Source organism: Tamandua tetradactyla, chromosome 7, assembly GCF_023851605.1.
Source record: "Tamandua tetradactyla isolate mTamTet1 chromosome 7, mTamTet1.pri, whole genome shotgun sequence".
Lineage (NCBI taxonomy): Eukaryota > Metazoa > Chordata > Mammalia > Pilosa > Myrmecophagidae > Tamandua > Tamandua tetradactyla.
In genome coordinates this window covers 174,156,544-174,171,204 of record NC_135333.1, presented here as the reverse complement: position 1 = coordinate 174,171,204, position 14,661 = coordinate 174,156,544, and the positions used below count along the sequence as shown (strand labels likewise).

The following is a 14,661-nucleotide window of genomic DNA, read 5'->3' as shown; positions in this document are numbered from 1 at the left end:
ATCAGTAATTCTTAATATCATCACATAGATGTATGATCATCATTTCTTAGTACATTTGCATCGATTTAGGAAAAGAACTAGCAAAACAACAGAAAAAGATATAGAATGTTAATATAGAGAAAAAATAAAAATAATAATAATAATAAAAAATTAAAAAATATATAAAAACGAAAAAAGGAAAAAGAAAAAAACAAAAAACACAAACAAACAAAACTATAGCTCAGATGCAGCTTCATTCAGTGTTTTAACATAATTACATTACAATTCGGTAGTATTGTGCTGTCCATTTTTGAGTTTTTGTATCTAGTCCTGTTGCACAGTCTGTATCCCTTCAGCTCCAATTACCCATTATCTTACCCTGTTTCTAACTCCTGCTGGTCTCTGGTACCAATGACATATTCCAAGTTTATTCTCGAATGTCGGTTCACATCAGTGGGACCATACAGTATTTGTCTTTTAGTTTTTGGCTAGACTCACTCAGCATAATGTTCTCTAGGTCCATCCATGTTATTACATGCTTCATAAGTTTATCCTGTCTTAAAGCTGCATAATATTCCATTGTATGTATATACCACAGTTTGTTTAGCCACTCTTCTGTTGATGGACATTTTGGCTGTTTCCATCTCTTTGCAATTGTAAATAATGCTGCTATAAACATTGGTGTGCAAATGTCCGTTTGTGTCTTTGCCCTTAAGTCCTTTGAGTAGATACCCAGCAATGGTATTGCTGGGTTGTATGGCAATTCTATATTCAGTTTTTTGAGGAACCGCCAAACTGCCTTCCACAGTGGTTGCACCATTTGACATTCCCACCAACAGTGGATAAGTGTGCCTCTTTCTCCGCATCCTCTCCAGCACTTGTCATTTTCTGTTTTGTTGATAATGGCCATTCTGGTGGGTGTGAGATGATATCTCATTGTGGTTTTGATTTGCATTTCTCTAATGGCCAGGGACATGGAGCATCTCTTCATGTGCCTTTTGGCCATTTGTATTTCCTCTTCTGAGAGGTGTCTGTTCAAGTCTTTTTCCCATTTTGTAATTGGGTTGGCTGTCTTTTTGTTGTTGAGTTGAACAATCTCTTTATAAATTCTGGATACTAGACCTTTATCTGATATGTCGTTTCCAAGTATTGTCTCCCATTGTGTAGGCTGTCTTTCTCCTTTCTTGATGAAGTTCTTTGATGCACAAAAGTGTTTAATTTTGAGGAGCTCCCATTTATTTATTTCCTTCTTCAGTGTTCTTGCTTTAGGTTTAAGGTCCATAAAACCGCCTCCAGTTGTAAGATCCATAAGATATCTCCCAGCATTTTCCTCTAACTGTTTTATGGTCTTAGACCTAATGTTTAGATTTTTGATCCATTTTGAGTTAACTTTTGTATAGGGTGTGAGAGATGAGTCTTCTTTCATTCTTTTACATATGGATATCCAGTTCTCTAGGCACCATTTATTGAAGAGACTGTTCTGTCCCAGGTGAGTTGGCTTGACTGCCTTATCAAAGATCAAATGTCCATAGATGAGAGGGTCTATATCTGCGCACTCTATTCGATTCCATTGGTCGATATATCTGTCTTTATGCCAATACCATGCTGTTTTGACCACTGTGGCTTCATAATATGCCTTAAAGTCAGGCAGTGCGAGACCTCCAGCTTCGTTTTTTTTCCTCAAGATGTTTTTAGCAATTCGGGGCACCCTGCCCTTCCAGATAAATTTGCTTATTGGTTTTTCTATTTCTGAAAAATAAGTTGTTGGGATTTTGATTGGTATTGCATTGAATCTGTAAATCAATTTAGGTAGGATTGACATCTTAACTATATTTAGTCTTCCAATCCATGAACACGGTATGCCCTTCCATCTATTTAGGTCTTCTGTGATTTCTTTTAACAGTTTTTTGTAGTTTTCTTTATATAGGTTTTTTGTCTCTTTAGTTAAATTTATTCCTAGGTATTTTATTCTTTTAGTTGCAATTGTAAATGGGATTCGTTTCTTGATTTCCCCCTCAGCTTGTTCATTACTAGTGTATAGAAATGCTACAGATTTTTGAATGTTGATCTTGTAACCTGCTACTTTGCTGTACTCGTTTATTAGCTCTAGTAGTTTTGTTGTGGATTTTTCCGGGTTTTGGACGTATAGTATCATATCGTCTGCAAACAGTGATAGTTTTGCTTCTTCCTTTCCAATTTTGATGCCTTGTATTTCTTTTTCTTGTCTAATTGCTCTGGCTAGAACCTCCAACACAATGTTGAATAATAGTGGTGATAGTGGACATCCTTGTCTTGTTCCTGATCTTAGGGGGAAAGTTTTCAATTTTTCCCCATTGAGGATGATATTAGCTGTGGGTTTTTCATATATTCCCTCTATCATTTTAAGGAAGTTCCCTTGTATTCCTATCTTTTGAAGTGTTTTCAACAGGAAAGGATGTTGAATCTTGTCAAATGCCTTCTCTGCATCAATTGAGATGATCATGTGATTTTTCTGCTTTGATTTGTTGATATGGTTATTACATTAATTGATTTTCTTATGTTGAACCATCCTTGCATACCTGGGATGAATCCTACTTGGTCATGAAGTATAATTCTTTTAATGTGCTGTTGGATACGATTTGCTGGAATTTTATTGAGGATTTTTGCATCTATATTCATTAGAGAGATTGGTCTGTAGTTTTCTTTTTTTGTAATATCTTTGCCTGGTTTTGGTATGAGGGTGATGTTGGCTTCATAGAATGAATTAGGTAGTTTTCCCTCCAATTCGAATTTTTTGAAGAGTTTGAGGAGAATTGGTACTAATTCTTTCTGGAACATTTGGTAGAATTCACATGTGAAGCCATCTGGTCCTGGACTTTTCTTTTTAGGAAGATTTTGAATGACTAATTCAATTTCTTTACTTGTGATTGGTTTGTTGAGGTCATCTATGTCTTCTTGAGTCAAAGTTGGTTGTTCATGTCTTTCCAGGAACCCGTCCATTTCATCTAAATTGTTGTATTTCTTAGCGTAAAGTTGTTCATAGTATCCTGTTATTACCTCCTTTATTTCTGTGAGGTCAGTAGTTATGTCTCCTCTTCCATTTCTGATCTTATTTATTTGCATCCTCTCTCTTTTTCTTTTTGTCAATCTTGATAAGGGCCCATCAATCTTATTGATTTTCTCATAGAACCAACTTCTGGTCTTATTGGTTTTCTCTATTGTTTTCATGTTTTCAATTTCATTTATTTCTGCTCTGATCTTTGTTATTTCTTTTCTTTTGCTTGCTTTGGGATTAGTTTGCTGTTCTTTCTCCAGTTCTTCCAAGTGGACAGTTAATTCCTGCATTTTTGCCTTTTCTTCTTTTCTGATATAGGCATTTAGGGCAATAAATTTCCCTCTTAGCACTGCCTTTGCTGCATCCCATAAGTTTTGATATGTTGTGTTTCATTTTCATTTGCCTCGAGGTATTTACTAATTTGTCTTGCAATTTCTTCTTTGACCCACTCATTGTTTAAGAGTGTGTTGTTGAGCCTCCACGTATTGGTGAATTTTCTGGCATTCCGCCTATTATTGATTTCCAACTTCATTCCTTTATGAGCCGAGAAAGTGTTGTGTATGATTTCAATCTTTTTAAATTTGTTAAGACTTGCTTTGTGACCCAGCATATGGTCTATCTTTGAGAATGATCCATGAGCACTTGAGAAAAAGGTGTATCCTGCTGTTGTGGGATTTAATGTCCTATAAATGTCTGTTAAGTCTAGCTCCTTTATAGTAATATTCAGATTCTCTATTTCTTTATTGATCCTCTGCCTAGATGTTCTGTCCATTGATGAGAGTGGGGAATTGAAGTCTCCAACTATTATGGTAGATGTGTCTATTTCCCTTTTCAGTGTTTGCAGTGTATTCCTCATGTATTTTGGGGCATTCTGGTTTGGTGCGTAAATATTTATGATTGTTATGTCTTCTTGTTTAATTGTTCCTTTTATTAGTATATAGCGTCCTTCTTTGTCTCTTTTAACTGTTTTACATTTGAAGTCTAACTTGTTGGATATTAGTATAGCCACTCCTGCTATTTTCTGGTTGTTATTTGCATGAAATATCTTTTCCCAACCTTTCACTTTCAACCTATGTTTATCTTTGGGTCTAAGATGTGTTTCCTGTAGACAGCATATAGAAGGATCCTGTTTTTTAATCCATTCTGCCAATGTATGTCTCTTGATTGGGAAATTCAGTCCATTAACATTTAGTGTTATTACTGTTTGGATAATATTTTCCTCTACCCTTTTGCCTTTTGTATTATATATATCATATCTGACTTTCCTTCTTTCTACACTCTTCTCCATACCTCTCTCTTCTGTCTTTTTGGTTCTGACTCTAGTGCTCCCTTTAGTATTTCTTGCAGAGCTGGTCTCTTGGTCACAAATTCTCTCAGTGACTTTTTGTCTGAGAATGTTTTAATTTCTCCCTCATTTTTGAAGGACAATTTTGCTGGATATAGGAGTCTTGGTTGGCAGTTTTTCTCTTTTAGTAATTTAAATATATCATCCCACCGTCTTCTAGCCAAAAATGGGCAGGCACCAGGAATCGAACCCGGGTCCTCGGGCATGGCAGGCAAGCACTCTTACCTGCTGAGCCATCGTGGCCCGCCCTCTTTGTCTCTTTTAACTGTTTTACATTTGAAGTCTAATTTGTTGGATATTAGTATAGCTACTCCTGCTCTTTTTTTGTTGTTATTTGCATGAAATATGTTTTCCCAACCTTTCACTTTCAACCTATGTTTATATTTGGGTCTAAGATGTGTTTCCTGTAGACAGCATATAGAAGGATCCTGTTTTTTAATCCATTCTGCCAGTCTGTGTCTTTTGATTGGGGAATTCAGTCCATTGACATTTAGTGTTATTACTGTTTTGATAATATTTTCCTCTACCATTTTGCCTTTTGTATTATATATATCATATCTGATTTTCCTTCTTTCTACACTCTTCTCCATACCTCTCTGTTCTGTCTTTTTGTATCTGACTCTAGTGCTCCCTTTAGTATTTCTTGCAGAGCTGGTCTCTTGGTCACAAATTCTCTCAGTGACTTTTTGTCTGAAAATGTTTTAATTTCTCCCTCATTTTTGAAGGACAATTTTGCTGGATATAGGAGTCTTGGTTGGCAGTTTTTCTCTTTTAGTGATTTAAATATATCATCCCACTGTCTTCTAGCTTCCATGGTTTCTGCTGAGAAATCTACACATAGTCTTATTGGGTTTCCCTTGTATGTGATGGATTGTTTTTCTCTTGCTGCTTTCAAGATCCTCTCTTTCTCTTTGACCTCTGACATTCTAACTAGTAAGTGTCTTGGAGAATGCCTATTTGGGTCTAATCTCTTTGGGGTGCGCTGCACTTCTTTTAGGATCTGTAATTTTAGGTCTTTCATAAGAGTTGGGAAATTTTCAGTGATAATTTGTTCCATTAGTTTTCCTCCTCCTTTTCCCTTCTCTTCTCCTTCTGGGACACCCACAACACGTATATTTGTGCGCTTCATATTATCATTCAGTTCCCTGATCCCCTGCTCAAATTTTTCCATTCTTTTCCTGATAGTTTGTGTTTCTTTTTGGAATTCAGATGTTCCATCCTCCAGTTCACTAATTCTAGCCTCTGTCTCTTTAAATCTACCATTGTAAGTATCCATTGTTTTTTCCATCTTTTCTACTTTGTCCTTCAATCCCATAAGTTCTGTGATTTGTTTTTTCAGACTTTCTATTTCTTCTTTTTGTTCAGCCCATGTCTTCTTCATGTCCTCCCTCAATTTACTGATTTGGTTTTTGAAGAGGTTTTCCATTTCTGTTCGTATATTCAGAACTAGTTGTCTCAGCTCCTGTATCTCATTTGAACTATTGATTTGTTCCTTTGACTGGGCCATAACTTCAATTTTCCTGGTGTGATCCATTATTTTTTGCTGGCATCTGGGCATTTAATCAGATTTCCCTGGGTGTGGGACCCAGCAGGTTGAAAGATTTTCCTGTGAAATCTCTGGGCTCTGTTTTTCTTATCCTGCCCAGTATGTGGCGCTTGTCTGTCTGCGGGTCCCACCAGTAAAAGATGCTGTGGCTCCTTTAACTTTGGAAAACTCTCGCTGTAGGGGAGGGTCACCAGCCGAAGTGGCTTGGGGGACCTCCGATCCAAATCTCCCAGCTGGCCTGGGAGGCTGTGTGTGGGGGTCGGTGCCGGCCGCTGCGGCTTGAGGGGACCGCCTGTCCAAATCTCCCAGCTGGCCTGGGAAGGAGGGAGGGAGGGGCTCCGGCTACCAGCCGCCACGGCCCGGGGAAGCACGTGCCCCTCGGGAATCTCACCGCAGCGGATTCTCCCCACCGGTTCAGCCGTTCCAGAATGGGGCACGCTGTCTTTTTGGTCTCTGTCGTGGTTCCGGGAGCTGTTTTGTATTGTTTCTGTTTCTTTAGTTGCTGTTCTGGAGGAGGAACTAAGACCCGCGTGTCTTACTAAGCCGCCATCTTCTCTGGAAGTCCCCCTCTTTTTTTTTAGACCTATAAATAGATTAAAGTCCCAACAGGCCGTGAAAGGTGAGATACAAAGAGTGATCCATGAGGAAGTAGGTTGCATTCCAGAAGAACTGCATGAGGTTTCCAGTCTGTGTAGACAGAAATCAGGGAACTGTGTGTGGGAATGGATAGTAAGGGTGTGGGATAATGGTAGAAGGAATATAAAGTTGGATCAGGCTGAATTTATTGATATGGGCCCACTAAGGATAGAATCTGCATTCAGTGTTGTAGCTTAAGAGATTAGAAAGGGCATGAACAAACAGTTTGTTTGGATGGTTGGCTGAAACATGGATCAAAAGGTGGCCAACATTACCTGAGGTTGAAGTGCCAGAACTGCCCTGGTATAAGTAGATGAGGGGATCCAGAGGCTTAGAGAGATGGGAATGTTAGAGTGGATTTATCATGGAAAACCTGCTCATGCATCCCAGGAATGTCCAGAAGACAACCTTTCACCAGGACCTTGAGGAATAAATCTGTGAGACTAGCACCATCATCCCTGAAGAACTCTGTAGTTGCACTTCTCTGTAGGTCAGATATTACTGTGGGAACTGCTGTCACTGAGCTCGAATTCTTAGACACAATGGGGATGACCAGATCCCAAGTTGGCAGAAGCCAGGTGGTCACAGTTAATCCCCATAGATGAGGTGGGTGTTGCCACCATAACGGACAACAGACTCAATGCAGCAGTCAAAATAATCTGATTCAGGGACCTGTGGTGTTGGCTAGTAGAACCTGGGGTACCTAATAGTAAAATAGACGGGCAGTTGACTAAATTCTTGTTTGAGCTGAATAAGCAGAAGAATTCTCGGTCAGGTGATTGATGGAATTTTAGCTCAGGTCCATCTCACAGTGAGTTCAGTGACCAGAAAAGCTGCTAATTTTGAGTGGGGACCTGAACAAGAGGAGGCTCTGCGACAGGTCCAAGCTGCTGTACAAGCTGTTCTGCCACTTGGACCATAAGATCCAGCAGATCTAATGGTACTGGAAGTGTCAGTGGCAAATAGAGATGCTGTCTGGAGCCTTTGGCAGGCCCCTATAGGAGAATCACAACACAGACCCTTAGGATTTTGGAGCAAAGCCTTACCATCTGCTGCAGATAACTACTCTCCTTTTGAGAAACAGCTTTTGACCTGCTACTGGGCCTTCATAGAGACCGAATGCTTAACCATGGGCCACCAAGTTACCATGAGACCTGAGTTGCTTATCATGAGCTGCGTGTTATCCACAAGCCATGAAGTTGGGTGTGCACAGCAGTGCTCCATCATAAAATGGAAATTATATGTTAGAGATAGGGTTGAGCAGGTCCTGAAGGCACAAGTAAGTTACATGAGGAAGTGGCTCAAATACACGTGGCCCCCACTCCTGCCACATTATATTCTCTTTCCCAGACCATAACTATGACCTCTTGGGTAATTCCTTACAATCAGGTGACTGAGGAAGAGAAAATTTAGGCCTTGTGGACAGTGGCAGCACTGTAGCCCCTTTCTGGGCTGCCCCTGAAAGGACAGTGGTGAGGGGACATGCTCCCAGTGGGCAGAACTTTGAGCAGTGCACCTGGTTGTTTATTTTACTTGTTAGGAGAACTGGCCAACGGTGCGTTTGTATACTGACTCATGCGCTTTTGCTAATGGTTTGGCTGGATGGTCAGGGCCTTGGAAGGAGCACAATTGGAAAATGGTGACAAAGAGATCTGCGGAAGAGGTATGAAGATAGACCTTTCTGAGTAGGCAAAAACCATGGAGATATTTGTGTCCCATGTGAATGTGCACCAGAGGGTGACTTCAGCAGAGGAAGATTTTAATAATCAAGTGGATAAGATAACCCATTCTGTGGATCCCAGTCAGCCTCTTTCCCCAGCAACTCTTGTTATTGCCCAATGGGCTCATGAACAAAGTGGTCATGGTGGTAGGGATGGAGGTTATGCATGGGCTCAGCAACATGGACTTCCACTCACCAAGGCTGACCTGGCTACAGCCACTTCTGAGTGCCCAATCTGCCAGCAGGAGAGACCCACACTCAGCCCCTGATATGGCACCATTCCCCGAGGTGACCAGCCAGCTACATGGTGGCAGGTTGATTACACTGGACCACTTTCATCATGGAAGGGGCAGTGAGTTGTTCTAACTGGAATAGACACATACTCTGGATATGGGTTTGCTTTCCCTGCATGCAATTTTTCTGGAAAAACTACATCCATGGGCTTACAGAATGCCTCATCCATCGTCATGGTATTCCACACAGCATTGCTTCTGATCAAGGAACCCACTTCCCAGCAAATGAAGTGCAGGAATGGGCACATGCTCATGGAATTCTCTGGTCTTACCATGTTCCCCATCATCCAGAGGCAGCTGGGTTGATAGAACGGTGGAATGGCCTTTTGAAAACTCAATTACGGTGCCAACTAGGTGGCAATACCTTGAAGGGCTGGGTTACTGTTCTCCAGGAGGCTGTGCATGCTCCGAATCAGTGTCCACTGTATGGTGCTGCTTCTCCCATAGCCAGGATCCATGGGTCCAGGAACCAAGGGGTGGAAGTGGGTGTGGTGCCACTCACTATTACTCCTAGTGATCCACTAGAAAATATTTTGCTTCCTGTCCCTGCAACCTCAAGCTCTGCTGGTCTACAGGTCTTAGTTCCAAAAGGAGGAGTGCTCCTACTGGGTGTCACAACGATGATTCCACTGAACTGGAAGTTAAGACTACACCTGGCTACCCTGGGCTTCTCATGCCTCTGAGTCCAAAAGCAAGGAAGGGGATTACTGTCCTGGCTGGGTTATTTGATCCTGGCTGTCAAGGGGAAACAGGTCAGCAACTATATAGTGGAGGTAAAGCAGAGTTTCCTTGGAATACAGATGATTCCCTAGTGTGTCTCTTAGTACTGCCATGCCTTGAGTAAAACAATGGGAAAATGCAACAACCCAATCCAGGCAGGAGTACCAATGGCCCAGAAACTTCAGGAATGAAAGTTTGGGTCACCCCACCAGGCCAAGAACCACAGCCAGCTGAAGTGCTTGCTGAGGGGAAAGGGAACGTGGAATGGGGAGTGGAAGAAGGTAGTGACAAATATGAATTATGACCAAGTGATCAGTTACAGAAACGAGGACTATAGTGTAATGAATATTTCTTCCTTGCTTTGTAATGAGTATGTTTGCATTTGTACATAAAGCAAATATCTTTGTTTTCTTCTCTATCTTGTCCCCTTACCAAATGCTATAAGTTTTATTGTTCATGTCATAGCATTTAAGTTATAGAATATCAAGTTTAAAAGTGAATGTTACCCAAGGACTTGCACCCTATTCTGGCAAGATTTAGTGTTTTTCCAGTTGTACGCAGGAAATTTGAGTATTTTTAGGCAAAAATACTTCTGTTATTGTGCTCTGTTTAGAGATTAAGTATGGTTTAATGTGATGTTTGTAGCTGCCAAGTTGACAAGGGGTGGACTGTGATGGTTAGGTTGGGTGTCAACTTGGCCAGGTGATAGTGCCCAGTGGCCCAATCATTACTGCAAGGACATTTCATGGCTGGTTAATAAATCAGAAGGTTGACTCATTAAATCATCAGCTCATTATTTTGTCTACGGCTTATTACATCTGCAGTCAGCTAAGGGGGGTGTCTTCTGCAGTGAGTGATATTTAATATAATCAGTTGAAGGCTTTAATGGAGAAGTCAGAAGAGAGAGTCTCTCTACTTCAGCCAGCCAGCCTCTCCTGGGGGAATCACTGGAGAAGTTCTTCACTGGAGTTGCCAGTTCATGTTCTGTCCTATGGAATTTGGATTCATGCATCCCCACAGTTGCACAGTTGTAAAAATCTCATATTTACAGATATCTCCTATGGTTCCTTTTCCTTAGAGAACCCTCACTAATACAATCCCTTTGGAGCATCTCAATAATTTTGCTTATGAAAAATGTCCTCTCTCTCCTCTCCCTACTGATTCATTCCCATCAGCACAACTGACTCTGTAACTCTTAGCTGAAAAACAAAACAAAACAAAACATGCTTCATTGACCTCTGTGTCTTCTTTCAGCTTCACTAAGCAGCCCTGTTTCCCTCCTCAGGAGTGAATGACATGAAATGCAATGAGCTGTCACCTGCAAGGTCAACTCACACAAAAATGAAAAAGTACTGTTGGTACATTCATTATTTTTTAAATTAAGTTACTTTTTTGCATTAGTCAAGAAAACATGCTCATTCATGGAAAATACAGAAGAGAAACATAGTATCTTAGCCACTTTAGCCAAAGACAAATATAGTTACTATTTGGTACATTACATACATTTATCCCACACTTATGTTTTTTTAAGCCAAGCTCCAGAGACTTGGCGGTGAACAGAACAATGTCCCTAATCTCAAAAGCTGATCATTTATTTTTTTCTATTAAAAATTAATAAAAACCATTTAAAACATGTATATTTTAGCTTAAATGAACATTGAGAGAGAAGAAGAAGAGTGTTGTCTACACAAAGATGTGTACACAAATGTTCGCAGTGGTGTCATTCATAGCAGCCCCAATGGGAAACAGTCCAAATGGAAATCACCTAGTGAATCAATAAATGAAATGTAGTGTATCCATACAATGGAGTTCTATTCAGCCATGAAAAGGAACGAATTACCACTCTACAATATGGGTACTCCCCTCCCCAAAGCATTAGGCTGAATATTAAAAGCCAAAAGACCACATATGGTTCCAGCTGTATGGAATTTCTAGAAAAGGCAAATCTGTGGAGTCAGAAAGCAGAATATTGGGGTGGGGAGTGGGAGTGGATGGACTGCACCCACCTCAAGAGAACTATTTTGGGTGATGAGAATGTTCTAAAACTGCATTATGTTATGGTTGCACAAGTCTATAAATTTCCTAAAAATCACCACACTGTATACAACCGATAGATAAGGTTTAAGCTATCTAAATTATGCCCCAACAAAACTGCTTTAAAAGAGAGAGAGAGAGGCAGTCCTGCACGTCCAAAAAGCTGTCTGCTTTACTCCTCGGTCTTCCTTCCTTGCCCCTGAACCGACGTGTTCAGCCAGGCGGCCCTGTGCACACTCCCCTCTGCAAAAAGCCTGTCGTTGACAGCAGCTGTTAAAACAGCTGAAAGGAAAGGCGCAGTCTCCTCATTAAGCAGTTATATAGAGATAAACGAAGCAATCGAGCCATTCCACTGGATCCAGTGTCATGTTTTTATCCCACTCAGCACTAAAATAAAAAAGAATCCGTCATGAAATGCCATTCAAAATAACAGGGAGCTGACATAGAAAGACATCTGTGGCAAAAGCCAAGTTGCCGAAGATGAGAAGAGCTTCCATTCTGGTTTTAAGTGAGACGTGGATGAGGCTTGGATCTTTTTGTGTCTGGAGCAGGGCTGGGAGGCGCACAGCACACTGGTGACAGGGTTCTCCTTGGGATGCCAGCGGGGAGGGCTGCAGAAACAGTCACAGTTCATCTGTACACCTCTGTTTGGGCTGGAATCTTTTCAAGAAGCATGTTAATTATTACTTTAAAATATTAATTAAAAGAATGAGTGCTATAAAGTAAGGTCCAGAGGCCCTGTGAAGGCACATGCTAAGACCAACATGGACTCTTCTCACGTTACCTCCTGACAGTGACGGTCTCTGCACTTCCTGAGAGTGCCCTTGTGATTATCTTCTTGTGATGTAATCCTGGTCCACTCAGGGAAGGAAAATTTATAGACTTGTTAAAATAATCCTTATTTGAAGTGGAATTCAGAGATTTAGCATTGAGGCGACAGTTCACCTCTTCTAGGAGTGGGATGGTTGGGTAAGAGTTGCTTGTGCAAGTGGCTAAGTCAGTACCATTTCCTGCCCATTTCTGTCATCCTTATAATGATTTTGAAAGTTTTACTAGACACCAAATGGTATCCCATAGCCAAACCTTTTAATGAAGTGGCTCCATTTGAGACAATTAATCCAAATTCCCAAGGAAGCTGTGAGAATGGTGCATTGGTGAGGATTTTACAGTTGATGAACCTCCCCCACCCTTTCTTCAACATGCCTCCATGCTGTCTAGGGGAGACCTCTCGGAAGAGAGCAGCACTTCTAACTTAGTTTTTGTGCTACTTTGTACCCCAGAAAAGCCATTTTATTTCAATCCTCATCCACTCTTGTGGGGCAGACCTATTGTTTAGGGTGGAACTTTTGATTAGATTGTTTCCATGGAGATGTGGCACACCCAGTTGTGGGTGTGACCTTTTGATTAGATGGAGATGTGACTCACCCATTCAAGTGGGTCTTGATTAGTTTACTGGAGTCTTTTCAGAGGGGAGGCATTTGGAGAAAGTACAGTTGCTTCAGAGCTGACGTAGACACAGACGTTTGGAGACGCAGAGCCCAGCAGACATCGCCATGTGCCTTCTGTGAGATGCTAAGCAAGCCAGAACCCAGAGTTTTGCCCCAGAGAGAAGTTAAGTGAAGGCCCACAGATTCTTAAAGAAGAAACCCCTGGAATCAAAAGCAGGAAGCAACAGAACTGGGAACAAGGACCAGCAGACACCAGCCACGTGTCTTCCCATGTCACTGAGGAACTGGACACCATCGACCCTTTCTTCAGGGTCAGGGTATCTTGTTATGGACGCCTTAGTTGGGATATTTTTATGGCCTTAGAACTGTAAATTATAACTTACTAAATCCCCTTTATATAAGCCAGCCCATTTCTGGTATACTTCATCCCAGCAGCATTAGCCAACTGACACACTAGCTTTTCTGGTGGGCAGAGGCTCGAGAAGCAGGGGACGTGCCCTATCGGCTGTGAGCTCGGTGTTTGACTTTCTTCGTGGTATCCCAGCTTCCACAGACACCTTCCTCCTCCTTCCTGCTGCCGGCTAAAGGCCTCGTCCGACAGTCTCTATCCTTCACCCACGAGCAGGCCATGGACTCAGTCCTCCAGGGCTCTGTTTCCGAGGCCACCCATCACTCCAGTTTAGTTCATTTTAGCAAACGTCTCTTGGGAGTTTCCTAGCTGCCAGGCTGGATGGAGAGACCACGAAGACCTTCCAGTCTATAGAGGAGACAGACACATAATAATTCTCCCAGGGCACTGAGGCAAGTGTTCAAATGGGCCTAATAAGCTCATCCACCCATCCACCCACCTATCCAAAACGGGCCACGTGCAGAGAAAATAGAGATGAACAAGATACCCCCCGGCCCTCAGCAGTGCCTCTAGGACAACAGTAGAGAAAAGAAAGACGTGTCATCAAATAAATTGCAGCGTGACTGATGAAGCTTCCCCCCCAAGGACAGAGCTAGCAAGGAGGAGGGAAGATCATTCGCATGGGGCGCTGTTAAGGCTTCCCCGAAGCCCTGATGTCTGGGCTGCATTTGGAAGAGCACTCTGGTTAGGGAAGGAGGGGAGAGCTTTGCAGGCACAGGAGCAGCATGTGCAAGGCACTGAGGTAAGAGACAATGGGGAGCCTGGTTGTTTGGTGTTGCTGGAATGAAGCCAAGTCCAGAGAAGGGCCCAGAACCGACTTGTGTGCGAGGCCGAGGAAGGCGGCTCAGCCTCACGGGAAGTGCTGAAGAGTCTCGAGCAGTGAAGAAACAAAGTCAAATGTGCATTTTGGGCGGATCACTTTACTGCCTGCAGGTAACATACTGTGGGATTAGAGGACCTCCCCAAGGTGAACACGTGCTCCAGAAGGATCAATGCTTTAAGAAACATTTTTTTTTCTGCTTATAAAAGTAACCTGTTCTGGCCGGTCATGCCGGAGGCCGGGGTTCGATCTGTCTGCCCATGCAAAAAAAAAAAAAAAAAACGTAACCATGGTCACTTTAGAGAATTTGGAAAATATAAGTAATGCAAATAAGCAAATTAAAATGATTCATAATTCCATAAATAGATCCATTTGCAAATATGTATGGAACAAATTGGGATCACATACTAGAGAGAAGTTTGCATTCTTTTCCTTCTTAACATTATATCATCAGCATTCTCTTACATCTGTGAATATATGGTGAAGATATAACTATTTTAGCGGTGAAAATTTCAGATGTGTTTTGGCAAGCTGATAGAAAAGATAAGAGGAGAAGAGAGAGGCCTTTCAGTATTTCCCAAATCCTACAAAATGCAGTGCCTAGTGGTTTAGTTTCAATAAATGTTTGTTGAATTAAATATCAGCTAGAACTACCCTGGATCTAAGATTTGCAAAAA

The 14,661-nt window shown here is 41.6% G+C and overlaps 1 protein-coding gene across 4 annotated transcripts in view; it reads left to right on the top strand.

The window, feature by feature from the left end:
* The window catches only part of GLT8D2 (glycosyltransferase 8 domain containing 2), a 51,304-nt gene that overhangs the window by 23,360 nt on the left and 13,283 nt on the right, over positions 1 to 14,661 (top strand). The gene's annotated exons all lie outside the window — the stretch shown is intronic.